A 17,667-nucleotide genomic window follows, 5' to 3' on the forward strand; every position below is an offset into this window, starting at 1 on the left:
TGGGGGGGCGCCACAGTATTTTATTCTAATAAAGACGGTTGCCTCTCCTCCTCGAGGAATCTTTTCTGATATCGGCTGGTCTTAATTCTTACAAGACAGCTACCCCAATCCTGGCTTTCAGCAACACATTATGATAAATGCTCCTTCTGTGAGTGTCTTTCCACTCTTTTTGTTTTGTGGGCTCTATTAATATTCCAGTTGTCACAGTTTGTCACAGTTTGTCTTGGTCCTCCTTTGACTTGTTGAGCCCTTAGTTTTTATTCTCGGTGATGGCCAGATGTGATCTTTCTGAAGTCGCTCCTTCAGATGGATTTACATTTTTTTATTTCACAGATGCAAAGTGGAGATGCGTGCACGCGCGCACGCACACACACACACACATTATGAGAGGTGAAATTAATGCAGTTGTAATAAACAAGCTGAAGAAAATATGTCAAAGGAAAATAAAAATTTCGCAGCATCGTTGTTCAACATTAATTGTTATTTGTGACACCATCAATAGTAAAAGAGTCTGTTTTCAACACACGTTCCACGCACGCGCCAGAAATACTTTTATAACTTACACCCTTTCTCTTTCTCTGCCATGCTTTTCCTGAATCCTCTACTTGGTTGTTCAGAACTACAATTTGCAGTGTTGGAGAGAGTGGCTTCTTCCCTCCTAGTATCCAGCCGTGAGCCTGTAAGCCCACAATGCATACATTAGCAAGGAAGGAACAGGGCTGATGGTGGGCCATGCACCGGCCGCCACGCCCCCCTGAATGGGAGGTTGGGGAAGAAACCAGGAAGAAGCCTGGCGCCTCACCAGGGTGGGTGACATGCGCCACACGTACCCCAGGGGAGAGGAAGATTTGCTGTAGGGAAAGACCGCCTGTCCGTGTCACAGATAAACATCTTACTGGGTATGTCGTATTTCTGACAACTTTTTTCAGAAGCACCACTTGGTAGAAACTGATTCTTGGGTCCACCTGTAAGTACATTACACATATTTTACACTTTCTAATTATATCCTACCCACCTCCTGACAGAGTGAAAACTGTGTGAGTAAGATACAGCCTTCAGGTAAATCAGTGGTTGCATGTTTAATTGAACCGCAGCTTCAAACCAGTGTCCCAGTGAGCCAGTGGCGACTTGAACGAGGTTTGAGAGGTGTCCGTGAGCTTGTTGGACACCCGAGAAGCTCCCAGCCCGTTTCCTGAATTACTGGGACCGTATCCTGTGCTCTGAGCATTAGTGTATAATAAGGCTGAGACAGATCCTCCAGGCAAAAACAACCTTGGACCCTTTCATTAAAAGGCCTTAGTGCGCGGTGGTGACACAGACAAAAAGACAGACTCCCAGGCACCATAGAAACACCCAAATTAGAAATCGCCACAGTATCTCAAGCATGGATGATGAGTAATGGTTGACGTGTGTTCAGAAATTCAACACCAATGATCAGAAGGGAAGCTGCCCCTCGCTTCCTAGTTAACGGATTATTGTGTCTGTAATACCAATGGCCATGACATCTTTCCAGTTCGAAATAAGGTAACAGATTCTCTATAAAAGGAAAATGATTCATTTTTCCCTAGGAAAGGTTACATACAAAACAGTAAATGAGTCATTTTTGTGAAGCGCACCGTAGTTCATTATTTCTAAGGCACTCTTTTTTTTTTTTTTCCATATTTTACATCTCTGAAGCCATAAGGCAACCTACAGTTGAGGTCATTTTAGATTTAGTGTTACACAATATTTTGTAATAGTCTTAACGGCTGTTAGCTTCTTTACGTAAATGGCGTAAACCATCTAAATTTAAACATCTGTTCTTGAAATTAAAGCTAGTTGTGTATGTTTTATTTTTAGAGGATATTGTTTAATTTTAATTATAAGAAAATATTTCTGTTTTACTTTCCTGCAAGGCACCATGACTGGTCGCTTCCACTATATTCTGGGTTAGACTGACCTCATTGTGAAAAATGGGAATTGTAGATATAAAAAGTTCTCTAGAAGATGTTTGAAAAGTCGTTGAGTTACATGGTTTTTGACATAACCCATTGGAACAAATGACAAATTCAGACTTCTTCGGAGTTTAGGAAAGATAAAGTATCGCTGAAAGTTAGCTACTTCAGTCAGGGTCCCGGGGGAAAGCATGGCACCCTCAAGCTGGGTCACGAGGGAGGTTTACCATGGGACTGTCTGCAGAGGGGTGAGAAGAGCTACAGGGTGGTGCAGAAGCCCAGGAGCGTAATGGGCAGCAGAGGGGCCAGCCATCAGGACCCAGAGAGAGAGCTGTTTGGGCAAGGCCTCCAGTCAGCAGCTGTGGCCTTCAGCAGAGGGACCTACCTAGCCTGTGGTAACCCAGAAGTTGAGGGACCCGGGGGACCGCCCGGACTTCATTCCCCTCCCCGCCTCTGATCTCCTGCCTGCCCCCCTTGACTAAACCCAAGCAGAAGCCAAAGGGCACCAGCCACACGGGTCTGCCTCTAAGGCAGAGACAGAGAGAAGGTAGCGATGAAGCAACAGAAGCAAGGTGGTGCTCATGCCTTTGACAGTGCCTCTGAGAAATCCCTGGGGAAGTCTGTGCCCTGACCTCAGTAAGTGCAGTAGACCAGAAGCCTCTCGAGAGGGCGGGGCCGTGTGCTATCCACCGTTGTCTCCTGGGGGCCTGGCCTGAGCCCAGCTGAGGGGGTGGTCAGAGCTTCCTGAATGCCCCTCTGTACCATTCCCCAGCCGAGCCCACCACACAGGAGCCCTAGACGCTCAGCCAAGTGCAAAGATTCTGTTGCCAGCTATTTCTTACCTTGGCAGCATGCTTGTCCAGAAAGTACAAGCGAACAGGATAATATCGTCAGTGTCTGTGCTGCCTCAGAAGCCAGAAACGCCCTGTCCCCATGGGGGCTCTTGGTGCACCTGATGGAAATAAGGCCACCCTGTCCAGCCAGCTTCTCGCGGTACCAGCATTCATGATCGTTGCCCTAGTTCTCTTACTCTGAAAAACGATGAAACTCTACACCCGGTGGCAGAAGATGCTATAACCTGAGTTGAACAGTCATTTGCTTATATGTATAACTTAAAATGAATGGAGTGAATCTAGTAAATTATAGAAACAGAAACTGTGATCTTTATAAACATAAAAGAACTCCTTATCTTCATAACTATTTTGGGTTCTAACGTCATAACTTGATTAGGAATGTGTGTATATGTGTGAGCGCTAGAGAATTTGTTTGGATATTCAAGCCAGTCACTGGGCTTATCTAAAACGATTAGTATCATTTAAAGAGTCAAAAATTAGGGGCGCCTGGATGGCTCAGTCAGTTAAGCAGCCCACTCTTGATTTTAGCTCAGGTCATGATCTCAGGGTCCTGGGATTGAGCCCCAAGTTGGCTCCACGCTCAGTGGGAAGTCTGCTTCAGGATTCTCTCTCTCCCTCCACCCCTCTCTCTGCTCACATGCATTCTCTCTCTCTTTCTCTAAAATAAATGAAAGGACCTTTAGAAAAAAAAAAGTCAGAAATTAAAAATAACCCAGCCCCTCCTTGTGCTGTGGAGGAAGTGTGGGGTACAAGCTGGGGCAGTGAACTCTGACTTTGTGAGAGGGACCTCATATGTCATCGAAAGCAGAGTGCCCCAGAAAGGTGATGGATGCCTCGTTGCTCCCAGGGCTGATAGCTGAGGCTAACTTTAGGCAGGAATAGGACACTTTCTCAGTGAGTTTAACTTTGAGAAGAACGAGCCTCGTAGAAGCCAACATCCTCTGGCTGTACCATAAAAAGGGTGCAGGTGGTCGTTACGTTTAAAAAATAAATAAAAATTCACGTATCCCATTTCTACTTGTACTCCTATTTAATAGACCCTTCAGAACATTGGATATTAAAATATTGGTGATTTGATTTTAAACTGGGTTTGATTTGCTCAGAATTAATTACATTGTATGTTCACATCTGGGCTCTGTACTCCACGATGATGACAGACCAATGAAGGTGAATTTGGACGTGGGCAAGACGCACGGATGTGGGGACTGAAGCCCATGATGTGGAGGGAATCTTTGAAGTATCTAGAAGAGCTGTAGGGAAGGACAGGAGCCTGGGGGCACGTGAACTCACATCCTGGGTGGCCCAGGTGGGCTTCTTTGGGACCGGTGGATGGACGCTTCAAGGAGATGGATTTTGGTTCAGATATTAGAAGGCAAACTTTGTAAGAAGCAGGGCACCTTGTCCCCTGTGGTGGCCACAGCACTGGCTGGAGGGGAGTTCAACCCTGGAAAGGTGCTAGCACCCAGGGCCCTGGATTTGTCACCAGAACCAAGTTGAAGGGCATGTGCCCAGAAACCCCTGGGCAGTAGAAAGGATACAGATCTTTAATGACTTGCTGTGTTTTGGCATTGTCTCTGAATCTCAATGCTCTCTGGGCATCTTCTTATCCAGGGTCCAGTACTGAGCTTACTGTTGCAGAAATGAAACAGAGTCCTGCATCCTCTGTGGCCCCAAACCTGGTGGTTCTCGTTAGTTTTATAACATTCATGCAAGTTTGCATCAAGTGTTAATTTCCCTGTTCCCCCAGTGAAAAGGTGGAAGTAGAGAGAGGTTAAGTGGCTTTCTTGTCCAGGGTCAGGTTGCTGGTAGGTGACAGAACTTTCTCTTGATTCTCTGCCTCAAACTCTTTCCACCAGGCAAAAAGCAAGTCTTTGAGGTATGTGGAGCGGCTTTTGAATCTAGGAGTGGGGCAGACAGAGTAGCTTCCTTGATATTTCTCAGATTCCATGTAAAGATACTGACTTTTATATGAATCATAACATCTAGAAGTTGTGTAGCAAAGATCTTTCTTTAAAAATGCAGAGCCAGTCGGGATTTACCCAATCTTATTATATAAGAGGATATACAGAAATCCTGTTGTGTTACCCGCCTCCCCCTTGGGTTCACAGTGCTTTGTTCCAAAGGTCTCAGAAGGGAATTTATTTTATCCTTCTCATCCTGATCCCTTGGTTGTTCATTCTGGGTCTTTATAGAACCGTTGTATGGTTGATCCTGGATGGATACTGAAATATTATCCTGTGGAGGAAAAGTCACAAATGGCCTCTCTCCGTTAGGATTAAAAAAAAGAAGAAGAAAAAAGAAAAGAATTGCCCATCCCAGCTGCACTCAATAGGCAATCAAAGGCAAGGCCTGAGCCTGAAATTTGTTTACAGATTTCATTAAGTCCAAGTTGCAAAGGTCAGCCCGGATGGAGTTTTCCTTCCTTCCTGCACCGAAGAACCTGACATGGCGAAGCATTTTATCCTCTCGTCAAGTATCAAGCATCCAGCACATAGGAAGCACTGTGTGTTTGGCTCCGTGGGAGACACGAGAAGTAAGACTCAGCTCCTCTCTCCTCCCAGAGGCCCTTAGAGCCTTAACCTGGAACTAAGACATACACAAGAGACCACCTACCTTTTCAGCCCATGTTTAAATGAGGCGTGCGGGGGGTAGTTGTGAACAGGACGGAAGAGCGTTGAGTTACGAAAGGGGAAGGGAACATGCCACAGAGCTTCATTTTATCTTCTGCAGACTGAGTACATACGGTTATTTAATAAAAAGCTGCAGAAGGCATCGCGTTTTCATTATACGTCCTCCGTTTACAACTTGAAACACCAGCAGTGGTGCTTAATTTGGCGCAAAACGGAGTTTCGTCTTCACCTTCACTTAGCTCCTACTAAGGAAACAGCTGTTGCTGTGCCTGATCGGTTAGTTCACCTTTTAGCTCCGGAAAACAGTGTTTTACTCGTGTGGCAGGGTTTTGGAAGGCAGTCTGGAGAGGAAATACCATGCACGCGCATCATCCGGTCTTGTTCCTGCGCGCTTCGGGTTACAAGAAGGCAAGACCCGGGGGCACTGAAGCTCCGTTCATCGGTGTCCATTGGGTTGTGTTGACTCTCGTGCAGTTTGGGGCATCACTGGGTCATTTGGGGATTTTGCACATGATGATTCGGTGGTAGAGAGGGCCGTTTGTTACAGAAGTGTTGCATCACCGTGATGCTCTTGTCCTTCCTCCTTGGCCACAGCCGGCACGTCAGGTCCTCCGTGTTGCCCGTGATAGTACACGCAGCCAGCCTGGGGTCAGGGCCAAGGAACTGCCTTCATGGTTGGCTCCTGTCCGTGCGGTTTTCTCATTTGATTTCGTATTATTTGGAGGTGGCTGGGGGGGGGGGGGGCGGCAGTTGTGAAACCCATGTAGGCAACGCTAGCACACATCACCTTGGATTCCCTCCTTTTAATTTTCGAGAACCTTCCAGCAGCACCCCTCGCGTCTGCTCCTTGTTCTAATTTTGGCAGCTGCCTTGAGTCAAAAGAGAGGGAACGAGAAGCCTCCATAATCGACTCCACAAAACTCCATAATCACCAGCCATGTTTTAGAACAGTAAGGACTTCATAATTGAACTCCCTCGTTATTAAACTAGTTAGTGCATCTGAATTGCTGAGTCGAGCAGTTAATCAGCATGAATGTGAAAAACCAGGAATTTGAACTTCTTCCTCGAAGATATTCCTCGAGTACAGCCACTCGGAGAAGGGAGCCAGGGTGACTGGGTTTCTTCGCCCTTGAGCTGAAAGTCAGAGGAGGCACCACATTTTCGGAGGGACCTGCTACTCCCCACAAACCAGGTCGTTTTTCCAAAGCGAGCTCTCAGTTTGTAACCCCAGCTCCCCCAAGAACGGACTTGCTGGATTTGAGTAGCTCTGGGTTTACTCTAGACGTCGACAGGATAGATGGCGCACCGTGGACTCCAAAGCCATCCTGCAGGGTCCCGTCCTCCTGACACACACGAGCTGGAGGCGCCCGCGGCTCCTTTGTGGAAGTCGGCGGGTCGGACATAAACAAAGCTGAGTCGGCCACAGCAGGAAGACCCAGAACAGAGGATCCCCATCACGATGAGCTGATGACAACAGAAGTGGTTTTGATACTGTTTTTTTTCAAGTACACACAAACTGAAGAGTTAGACTGAGTTCCCTGGAAGTGCATTGGTCACCTGCTGGCTGTGACAGAGGCGACCCCTGCCTTCAGGATGCCCGCTGTCAGGTGGAGCACGCACGTCCGTAAACAGGCCGCGTCCACCGAGCAGCCTGTGCAGGGACCCCAAGGCACCCCGGCACCTTGGGGTCCCCGCGGGAGGCTCTGCAGAGGAGGCGAGCCATTTGTAGAGGAGGAGATCTCTGCTGCTCCAGGAAAGGAGGGGGAGTACAGAAAGGGAATGCGGATAAATGGGGGTCCCAGGGTCTCCTGCCATCCACGAGCAGGGATGGGCTCACCTGTGAAAAATGCAGACTCCTTTCAAGGTGCCTGTCCCAGAGAACAGGGATGTGACAGACCTCAATGGCTCTTCTTTTCCCTCGACTTAGGGGTGCTGTTCTGCAGTGGGGCTCGGTCGGCATGAGCTGCCCATGGTCTCCAGGGTCCAGGGGCAGACCGCGAGACAGCACGTTTCCTTCTGGGCGCCCTGGGAATGGAATGCTGCCTAGTCTGGGACACCGAGTCACCTGCAGGTTATCCCTCAGAGTCCTTTTCTTGATGTTCTCAGAACGTCAGAGCTGTCAGGACCTTTGGTTATCGCTTATCTCTGCGACGACACGGAGACCCCGCTGTGCTGTGCTCTGCTTGACCGGGGCCCCTGAGCCAGGAGGGGCAGGGCCAGCGCGGTTCCAGCAGGGCCTTCCTGGCCATTCCGGTTGCGTGGGCACTTTTTATACTTCTGCTTTGCTACATGTATCTTGTCGCAAAAGTACCGGAGGCGAACGGACACTGTAATGCTCAGAAGGAAGATGTGATGATGTGTCTGAGTCCGCGTCGGCCTCCTGGGGGCCTCAGACACTTCTGTCCGGGGGACCCCAGGACGGACTGGCCCTTGGGAGGTTCCAGCTGAGGACGCCGCGTTTTCCCTCGCAGTGCTGGCAGTAATGAGATGCACATGTCGGGGGGGCTTCGTTCCTAAGGATGTAAAGCAAAACGGAATAAAGACAGTGACTGAATGCAGAACTAGGTCTGTGTAGAAACAACTTGGTTAACGGGAAGGACAAATAAAATTCACATACACCGTGTGTCCCCCTCGGCCGGGGCCGTGACAGACCCACAGATGGGCAGCTTAGACGGTGGAAATTCATTTCTCCCAGTTCCAGGGGTTGCGAGTCCAAGAGCAGGGCGAGGCCCGTCTGGTTCTCGGTGAGCACCTGATTCCCAGCTTGCAGAGGCCACCCTCCCACTGTGTGCTCGTGGCCCTTCCTCCATGTGCACACTCGCTCTTCCTCTTCTTGTGAGGCCACTAAGTGCGTCCCGAGGGCCCAGCCTTCTCCGCACCAACCCTGGTCACCTCCCGCCGTCTCCATCTCCAGCACTGCAGGCTTCAACAGATGAATTTTGGAAGGACATAAACATTCAGGCCACACAGCCTTGTGACTTCCTGTTCCTGTCCGTGCGCTGGGATGTGCCCTCTTGTGCCGCTGGAGGAAGATACTCCAGGGACTCGACTGCGCAGCGCACACCTTCCTCCCCACGCCCTGGGTGCCTCGTTAGGATACGTCATCAAGTGTGAGGGAGGGAAACCAGGACTGATTGAGCGCCCGCTCTTGAACGTGTGACTCATCGCAGCCTCCAGACACCCCGCTGGTGTCGGCAGGTGGCATGGTTGTCTCCGTTTTCGCAGGGGAAGGACAGGGTTCAGTGAAGTCCTGCAGGTGATGTGAATTCGGGGTCTGCCTCTAGCCTCGCGGACTCATGCTGGCCACCTGGCAAGGACTGCAGGGGCTTGGGCATGAGCAGGAGTGCTGGGCAGGGCCACGCCTGCCATGCCCCACCGTGGCCTTTAAGAACCCAGAAGCAGCAAGGCACCTGGTGGCTCAGTTGGTTAAGCCTCTGATTCTTGGTTTCAGCTCAGGTCGAGATCTCGGGGTCCTGGGATCCAGCCCAGCTTCAGGCTCCCTGCTCGGTGGGGGGTCTGCTCCCCCCACTCGTGCATATACGCTCTCTAAAATAAAAAATAAATCTTTAAAAAAGGAATTTGGAAGCAGCAATCCCTTTGCCACTTCTGACCTCAGCCTCTTTCCTCAGGACCCCGGTGGTGGCACAGCTTCTTGGCAGTCTCTCTCCCGTGTATGCGCACACACTCGGGTACATTCCAGGGAAATTCGGGAGTCACTGCTTCAGCCCCTCTGTAGGCAGTTGGAACATGCAGGACTGGAGGACAGGCTGTGTCCTGTCTGTGACAAGGGGACATCACTCTTGTAATTTTTTAAAACTTAGGGATGTTTAACTCCCTATCACAGATGCAACGAATCCATGTTTTTATGTTCGTTCTGAGGATGATACCCTTTTTAGGGGGGATGAGGGGAGTGACGCAGTTTGAAGATGGAGGGTAGAGGGAAGCCGTGGACGAAGCCCCCCACCATTTGCTTGAACCCCCCCCCCCCCTGGATTCAAGGATTAATCAAATGTGTGCCTCGCGTGCTTGCGGGGTCTGATCGTGGCGTGCTCCCATGTTGGCGCAACATGTTAGTGGGGCTCCGGAGCAAGTGTGGTCTGAGGTAAACTGTTTGCTTAGTAATCTTCACTAATGCCCTCATGCTTTCAAGTGTGTCCCTTTCCGCGAGAGCTGTGCGGTAGGCGCCAGGCCCGAGCCCAGGGTGTCATCACTGATGAAAGAGGGAGGCCCCTGAGCCCCACAGCAGGCATTGCCTCGCACACACACACAACTTATCAAGGGCTTCTTTTGTACTCGGGACATGGAGAAAATTGGCCATTTGTCTGTGGGGTAATGGGCTCGGCTGCAATATGAAAATCTCTCAAATGGTTAAATTCAATGACATTATATCCGAGTTCATGAAGAGCGACAACTGCACACAGTTTAATTCTATTTAATTTTTTTAAGGGGGAAAAAGCAGAAGGGAAAATGTTTTAGTTTCTCTTAAGCTGATTTCTCTCTGCTTTTTCTTTAAAAGTGCCTTTCTAGTTGCCATACAGTGATGTGATCATTATCTGCCACCTCGTCGCCTTGCTGCCTCTGCATGCAGTAAAATACAAAAAAAAGAGAGAGAGAGAGAGACCAGGGGAGCTTGTGAAGTATGACTTCCTATCCCAAGACTCATTGCCTGCGATTCGTAGCGCTTGACAGTAATGATCTTATTACAGTACTCTGGACCTTGAAGAGATTTCATGAGGAGAGAGAAAGGACAAGCCTCCATGTAATCAAGTGGTGCTGAATATTCCACGCGTTTTTGATCACACACTGATTGGGCACAGTTTTAGCCCATCTTCTAGTCAATTATGCATGGCCCCTGTGCTCTCGGATAGTCAGAAACATTGATGGCTGTTGTCTGGGTTTTGGCAGGCAGCCAGGGGTTTGAAGTGCCTTGCACACCATCATCCCAGGATAAGTGCTTTTTAGTTGGAATTGATTACCTTTCTTTGGGTTTTGCTTAATAGCAAAACTGCATTTGGAGAGGGCTTCAGGTGAAAAATGGACGGATTAGCCATTTAGAGCATCTGAACTCCCAGTCAATCCGTAGGCTTCCCTTGTTTCTTGTCTAATTTCTGTTTAATGATACGACGTTTGATCATAGTTAAGATAGTCCACGTCCTCTGCCGCCAAGCACACATGTTGAGCGTGGAGGGCGGGTTGGAGCACGTGGCCACCGCGTGCGAGTTCCCAGGACAGTCCGGGTGCGGCTCCAGGCTCCGAGGGGTCTCCGTCAGTGAGTGTCCGTCCTGGCCTGAAGGCATAAATTACTAGAGAGCTTTGTGTCTGCAGGAAAATAGGTGGTGGATTCGTCTTACAGTTGACTGGCTCGTCGCAGGTAATTGTGGGGCACACGCATGGCCACGGCCGGGCTGGGTGCGTTCTGCTCCCTGATGCCCAAGAGGGCTATTAGCTCGGGGTTTATGCAGTTGTGTACTTCCCGTTATCGATCTCGAAGCCTAGTGATATTTGAAAGGATGGGATTTTTCCTACCAGAATGATCACTTGATATTGGCCATTATGAAGTTAACACAGTTAAGCAAATGATAATATGCCTAAGAGAACACGGTTATGAACCAGGATTTTTGCTTCCCTGTGTTACCCTCTGAATTCAGGTTCTTGGCATGTAGATGGTCTCAGAATCATCAGATAGGAACACTTCAAAGTTCTTTTTGACATGTTGTGTACAAGACTGAGGAGTTGGACATGCCAAGGTGGGGCGTCAGTAGATGTTTCTAGAAATCTGTCCTGAGTCCGCCTCCAGCCATTGAGGTGACAGACACTGGAAATGGGAACTGTGCCATTTTGCCATGGGATACCTCAGTAACCTGACTTTACTCTTCTTAATTGAGTAAATAGGTAGCTTTGTTCTTTTACTTGGTTTTCATTTAGAGCTTGCTTGCTTTCTGCAGGTGGGAATAATTTTCCTCTTCAGTGGCTCTCTGCAGAAGCCATGAGTCTCTGTAGGCAAGGTTACTAAACAGCCCTAGGAGAACTTACCAGAATCCCTAACTCCATGTTCTGTGTGCACGTGCGCACATGCGCACAGAGGGGCTTTTCCTTTCTCAGTTTGGTGAAAATAACATATTTTCTCTCAACGTAGATTGAGTGATGATTCTTGAAAAGAGAAAACCACAAAGCAGAAAATCAAAGTTGACCATCAATTACAGCCAGAATTGCAGCCGAGTGTTGCCCCATGCATGGTGTGGGCAATTCAGCCTGTTTGCAGCCTGTCAGCCCCCGTGAGGACGTGTGCATCTCAGTCACATCCTCACTCCAAACCTTGGCTTATCTAGGACTTTTCCTAAGGCATAAATGCATATAAAATAAAGGATTTTATAATAGGCTATCAAAGGATATTCCTTGATTTTAATAAGTTACTATTCAAGCTGTGAAAGACTTTTGTCATCTTACCCATGGCTACGTTTCAACAGGTGAGAAAAAAGTATTTTTACAACAACTGGAAAATATAAAATCCACAGCTAGCAAATAATGCAAGTTTTAAAGGCCATAACTTTAGAAGAGCGTGGCATGCAGTATGATCTCCTTTCAACCCGGTAATTTTACCTGAACAGGTGAACCTAGTGTTCACATTTAAAGAGAAAGAGTCAATAAACTGGTACAGTTTCATCTGTGGATGCAGAATAGCTCTTATAATTAACGTGTAATTTACCCTGAACAGGCCAATCAATTGGTGTAAACAATTTAAGACCAATTGCTTTCTTGAATTCCTCCCCGCCCTCCCTGTAAACATTGGTTCCTCACACGGTTGGGAGAACAGTGTCTTAAAGCTAGGACGCAAGAGGGAGGGAGGGAAGGATTCACCTTGTGGTTGGTGGTTTGGGACCATTTTCTTGAACAGCTCATAACAGTGAATGTAACCCATATTATCATTGGCTCTCGGGGAGTGCTAAAGACAGGGATTGGAGGCACTCGCCCTCCCCAGTCCTGCCAGCAGGGATGGGAAGGGACATAGACATGGTTTGGCCGTTTTGTTTTGAGCAGCATAGAAACGCCCACACCATGAGCACTCATGGAGGGCAGGCAACGAAGCCAGCCCTCGGCCACCGTCTCCTCCAAACTGTGCATGGTCCCAAAATGGTGGTGAAGAGCCGTTGGTCTTCTTAACATTTGAAGATGAATAGGTTGCTGGCGTCAATAACTTCAATACCTTCTACTTCTGATCACAACTGATCAGATTAGTTCACCCAAGAGGCTTCTTTGTCCCAAGTTCCTTTGCTTAAAGAACTCTACGACATGATTTGAAGCCATTCATTTATAGGCCCAATCTAGTTCTTGGTGTAACTTTTTTTCCAAACCCCATTGTGTTCCGAACCCCCCCCCTCCCCGCACAGTGTCCAGATCAACGAGTACATTGTGTGACTGGGATGGAACATTCCATAAGCGCTCGAGGTCTGCGTCTAGGAAGGGTGCTCAGCACTGCAAGGCCATTTGCAGGCGGTCTCCAGGGAAGGAAGCTGGGAGAGGAAGCGTGCCTTAGGGGAGACTCGGGGCTCCGGGGATGCTGGGGCCGCATGGGGGTACGACCTAGGGGCCACAGGGGGGAAGCTGGACCCGCAGCTGAGGTGCTGTGGGGGGACCAGGGCTGGGAGGGGCTCCATCTGGGCAGGGCTACTCCGTGGGCGCGTGGCATTAGGCTCCATCCTTCGCTTCCAGCTCCTCTTCCCATTTTCCCTCATTCTTGCTTCTCTTCTTATTTCACTCTTTATCTTTCTTTCTCAAGCTTCCTTTATCTGGGACTTTTCTTGCTTTTTTTCTCATTTTCTCTTTCCCTCTTTTCCCATGTACACCTTAATCGACTTCTTTTTCTCCCTTACTTTCTTACTCTCTTTCCTTGTGTTTTGTTAATTTTTTAACTTTCTGTTTATCGTGAGAAAATACATAACATAAAATTTGCCCTCTTTAAGCTTACAGTTCATGGACATCGGTCACATTCACAGTGTTGTCCAACCATCACCACTGCTGATTTCCAAAACTTTTTTGTCGCCCCAAAAGTCCCATAGCCAGCCCCCTCTCCCAGCCAGGGGTGACCTCTAGCCTGCTTTCCGGCTCTGCGGATCTGCCCGTGGTGGACATGTTCTATAAATGAGATCATTTAGTGTTTGTCCCTCCTGTGGGCTCCTTGCACTCCGCCTGTCTTCAGGGCTCAGCCATGCACACGTGTGTCAGTACTCATTTCCTTTTTAAGGCCGATGTGTGCATTTCAGTGTGAGCACAGACCACATTTGGCTTACATGTTCACCTGCTGATGGACACTTGAACTGTTTCCACTTTGGGCTGCTGTGTAATGTCGCAGTGAACGTTGGCATAAAATATCTGAGTCCCTCTTTCCTTAACATGGCTCTCTGCCTTTCCTTTTTTTCCTCATCTGTACTATGGACTTGAAGGACCTCCCACAGTTGAGTGAATCAACTTTTGTCTCCCTCTTAATCACAAACCTAAATATATGACTTGATTGTGTGTTTGAGTCTTTTCTATTTTCCTTTCTAGAAAGCTCTAAATGTTTTTTAGTTCAAAGCTCCTTGTACTGGTACGCGAGTGTTGATGGACTCCCCACGCCCGCCGCACGGCTGGGTCACACCGCCCAGCGTCCTGCGCCCACGTGGGGGCCCCTCCCGACCACCCAGACTCGAAGCTGCGGGCTGGTGTCCCCAGAGGGTGCGCTCCTGTGTCCACACACCCGGCCGTCCGTCCGGGCACAAGCCTGGCTCACGGTCGTCGCTCATTTGCAGAGGCCAGCTTCCTCCCTTGTCTCCGAAACACCAGCATGCCCTCTGTAACTTCCATAGTGGGCGGCCCGGGGGGTCCATGAAACCTGAAAGACAAGAGATCACCAGTCCTTACTTCTGCCGACTCCTCTTTGGCCAAGATGGGCTTCTCCACTTCCCTTTCGAATTAGTGACCACGGCCGTTCACCTTTGTCTGCGTGCCTCGTTGGGTGTCCTGGCCGCCACCTTCCCTGTCCTCCTCACAGCACTTCCCAGGACTCGAGTTCTGGTCCCTGATAGCCGTCACTTAATTTTCGAGACGACTCGGGGCTGGGCGCTGGCGCCCTCCTAGTTCCTGTGCGTCTTCGCCTGCGCGTCATCACAAACTTCAGTCCAGGTTGACCAAGGAATGCGTCCGGCTGCTGTGAGCTCCATGGTTGCATGTTTCTCTCTGTGAAAGCTCAAATATTATCTGTTCTGTGAACCAAAGTTACTATTAGAGTAGAAGCCGCAGTTTTCAGGACAAGTCACAGCCCTTGAAAAGGCCTCATCCCTCCCTCTCCGCTCCGCCCGCCCCTGCTTCTGGCCACCCAGGCCAGCAGGTGCGGTATCGGTCCTCAGAGCTGCCTCTGTGGCTCGGGCATTAGGACGTAGACCCTCTAGGATGGCTCGTCTCTGCTCCACGCTGGCCAGGGCCTCACCTGGATGACTGAGTCCAGAGGCTGGAAACCTCTGGAATGTTTGTCAGTTACTTGTTGGTGCCTGTGAGGACCTCTGTGGGGCTGTCAGCCAAAACACCTGCACGTGACCTCTCCACACGGCCAGGGCTTCCTCCTGGTGCGGTGGCCAAGCACCGTGGGAGAGCCGCATAGCCAGGAGGAAGCCGTGTTTCCCTCTGTGCCCGAGCCTCAGGGGACACGCAGTGTCACTTCTCCCGTAAACTGTCAGCACGGTCACAGAGTCCCGCCTCGGTGCCAGGCAGGGAAATAGACTCTGTCTCCTGCTTGGAGTGTGGCACCGTTCTAGAAGAGCGTGTGAACCTCAAGCATCGCTGTTCCCATTATGGAAGAATTGCCGCGGGTAGTAAATAAATATGTGATATGTCAGGTTGTGATCGCTGCAGTGGAACGAGATGACGCGGAGCAGGAGGACTCAGGACCCCAGGGAAGGGCAAGTTTATTTTCTGAGGTGGGCGAAGGGGCCAGGAAGGCTCCCTGAGGAGACCTTGGGGCAGAGATGCAGCGGAGGTGAGGCTGGGAGCAGGTGGTCCTGGGGTCGGCATGTTCCTGGCAGACGGATCATGTTCTCACTGGAGCTACGGGGGCCTCGTTAAACTCAGCACTTGTCCCTAGTCAGTATGCTGACCTCTCTGCATGTTTACGTTCTACTGCATTGCTGACTTTTACCTTCATTTCAGTGTTGTAATTATTCAGTGGCAAAATAACAGGAGAAAGAATTTCATTTTATTTTTAAAGAGTTGTTACACATTTATTTCTCCATTCTTTAATAGAAGAGTCAATATAAAAATATTTCAGTATCTTCTAGCCTCTTCCCCACATACAATTGTATTCCAGTATTATGGGATTTATCCTTTCCAGGTGGCACTAGGCGCCAGAACGTGTGCCGTTTTTAAAGGTGATCCAGAGACCCACCAGATACAAAGGATGCTCAAGAAAAATGATCATTTTTCTGCATACCACTTAAACCTCTTAAAATAAAGAAGATGAAATACAGAAAAAGTTTTTTAGTATTTTATTTTGCATAGAATTATTTTCAGAGTTGGGAGAATGGCATTAGGAGTTTTCCAACAGCGGGAGAAAGACATGAGCACTTAATAGTGGGTATTCTCCTTTCTAGTGCTCTTAAAACAAAGGCAATCACATAAGGTTATCTTGCTTCATGGGTAATTAAGGCATTTCACTCTGCAATCCCTTATTCTAATGAAGAAATTTCTCTTTTGCTGAATTATTTCTTGTAAGGGCGTTATTTCTACTCATTGCTCCGACTTTGGAAAATGTTCCTTTTACTTGTGATTGTCTCCTTAATGTCTTATTGGATTGTGAGTCAGAGGGAAAAAAAAATGAGGATTCTCCATAGAGTCAAACTTTTAAAAAACGCTTAGAATCTCACTGCCCACGAAGGCAAAACAGGTGGCAAGGCAGGTATCCAGATTCCTCTCTTCGCCCTCGGGTGCTGGCAACATTCTGCTCACCTGTGGCGTTTGCTTTCTTTGCAAAGGGCGTGGTGAATCCGGACAGGCAGGTGGCCGTGCGTGAAGAGAGGCTGGGATGGTAGAAGTCATGCGACCAGGCAGATAGGAGCTGGTTAGGAATTCGGGCTCAGGAGCCATGTGTGCTGGGTTTGAATCCGGCTCTACCTCTTACTGGCAGGATGGCCTGAGCAGGCTCCTCACCCCTCCCGCCGCAGTGCTGTTAGCTGTAAAAGGAGATGACTGCTGGCCACCTGCTGTCAGGAGTCACCGAGCTCCTACGTTCTGGGTACACAGGACAGAACCTGCCCCTCATTCCTTCCTTGGGATTCGGTTCGTACATACCACAGTGTACTCTTGGGAGCCAGACTACTCGCCGTGTATTTGGAGATGATGCAGACTCACCCGAGAAAGGCCCAGGGACCCTGTTATGTTCTGACTTAAGAGGTCACTTGCTAAATTGTGTGTTTTCCAATGTCATGGGCAGGAACAATCAGCGATTATCCACGAAATAGCATTGACCAAGGTTTTCAAGCTGCTTCTTCAACACCCAGAGCACCTGCCCGTGGTGGGCAGTGGCAGAGAGCGGCCCCTCCCACGGCCCTGTGAGGGGGACAGAAACGGTTCCCACATGGAAACCCCACTCCACAGACTCCTCTCAGCCTCTGGGGTTGCTCTCCAGATGACAGCCGTGGGCGCGGCCGCCTCCAGGGAGCCTGTCCAGCCACAGAGGTGAACTGGAGACTCTGCACTGTCGTGACTGCCATTAATGCTGGACACCCCCCCCCAAAAAAAGAAAACCACAAACACAAAAACAAATTAAAAAAAAAAAAAACATTGGAAATTCCCTAATTAAAATAGTGGCAAAAGTGCATTAAAGGCAAAGAAAAACAACTGAATGTTCAGGCATGGATTTTTTTTTTTAAAGATTTTATTTATTTATTTGAGAGAGAGAATGAGAGACAGCACAAGAGGGAAGAGGGTCAGAGGGAGAAGCAGACCCCCCACTAAGCAGGGAGCCCGATGCGGGACTCGATCCTGGGACTCCAGGATCATGACTTGAGCCGAAGGCAGTGGCTTAACCAACTGAGCCACCCAGGCGCCCCAGGCAGGGATTTTTATATGTACAGCCTATCAGTGACTTTAACAGACTCTGCCTTCAAGACTTGAGTGGAGTTATTTTTCCACAGCATGGGCAGCGGGAGGTCTGGAACCCCCCAGGTCACAGCCATACAGCTGAAAAGGCTAACCCTTTGCAGGGCGGGCAGGAGAACGCAC

General features: G+C 49.1%; 1 protein-coding gene across 2 annotated transcripts in view; it reads left to right on the forward strand.

Annotated features, from left to right (window-relative positions):
• AGAP1 (ArfGAP with GTPase domain, ankyrin repeat and PH domain 1) overlaps positions 1-17,667 on the forward strand; it is a 338,554-nt gene that overhangs the window by 214,252 nt on the left and 106,635 nt on the right. The window lies entirely within an intron of this gene.

This window comes from Neomonachus schauinslandi, chromosome 3 (genome assembly GCF_002201575.2).
Source record: "Neomonachus schauinslandi chromosome 3, ASM220157v2, whole genome shotgun sequence".
NCBI lineage: Eukaryota > Metazoa > Chordata > Mammalia > Carnivora > Phocidae > Neomonachus > Neomonachus schauinslandi.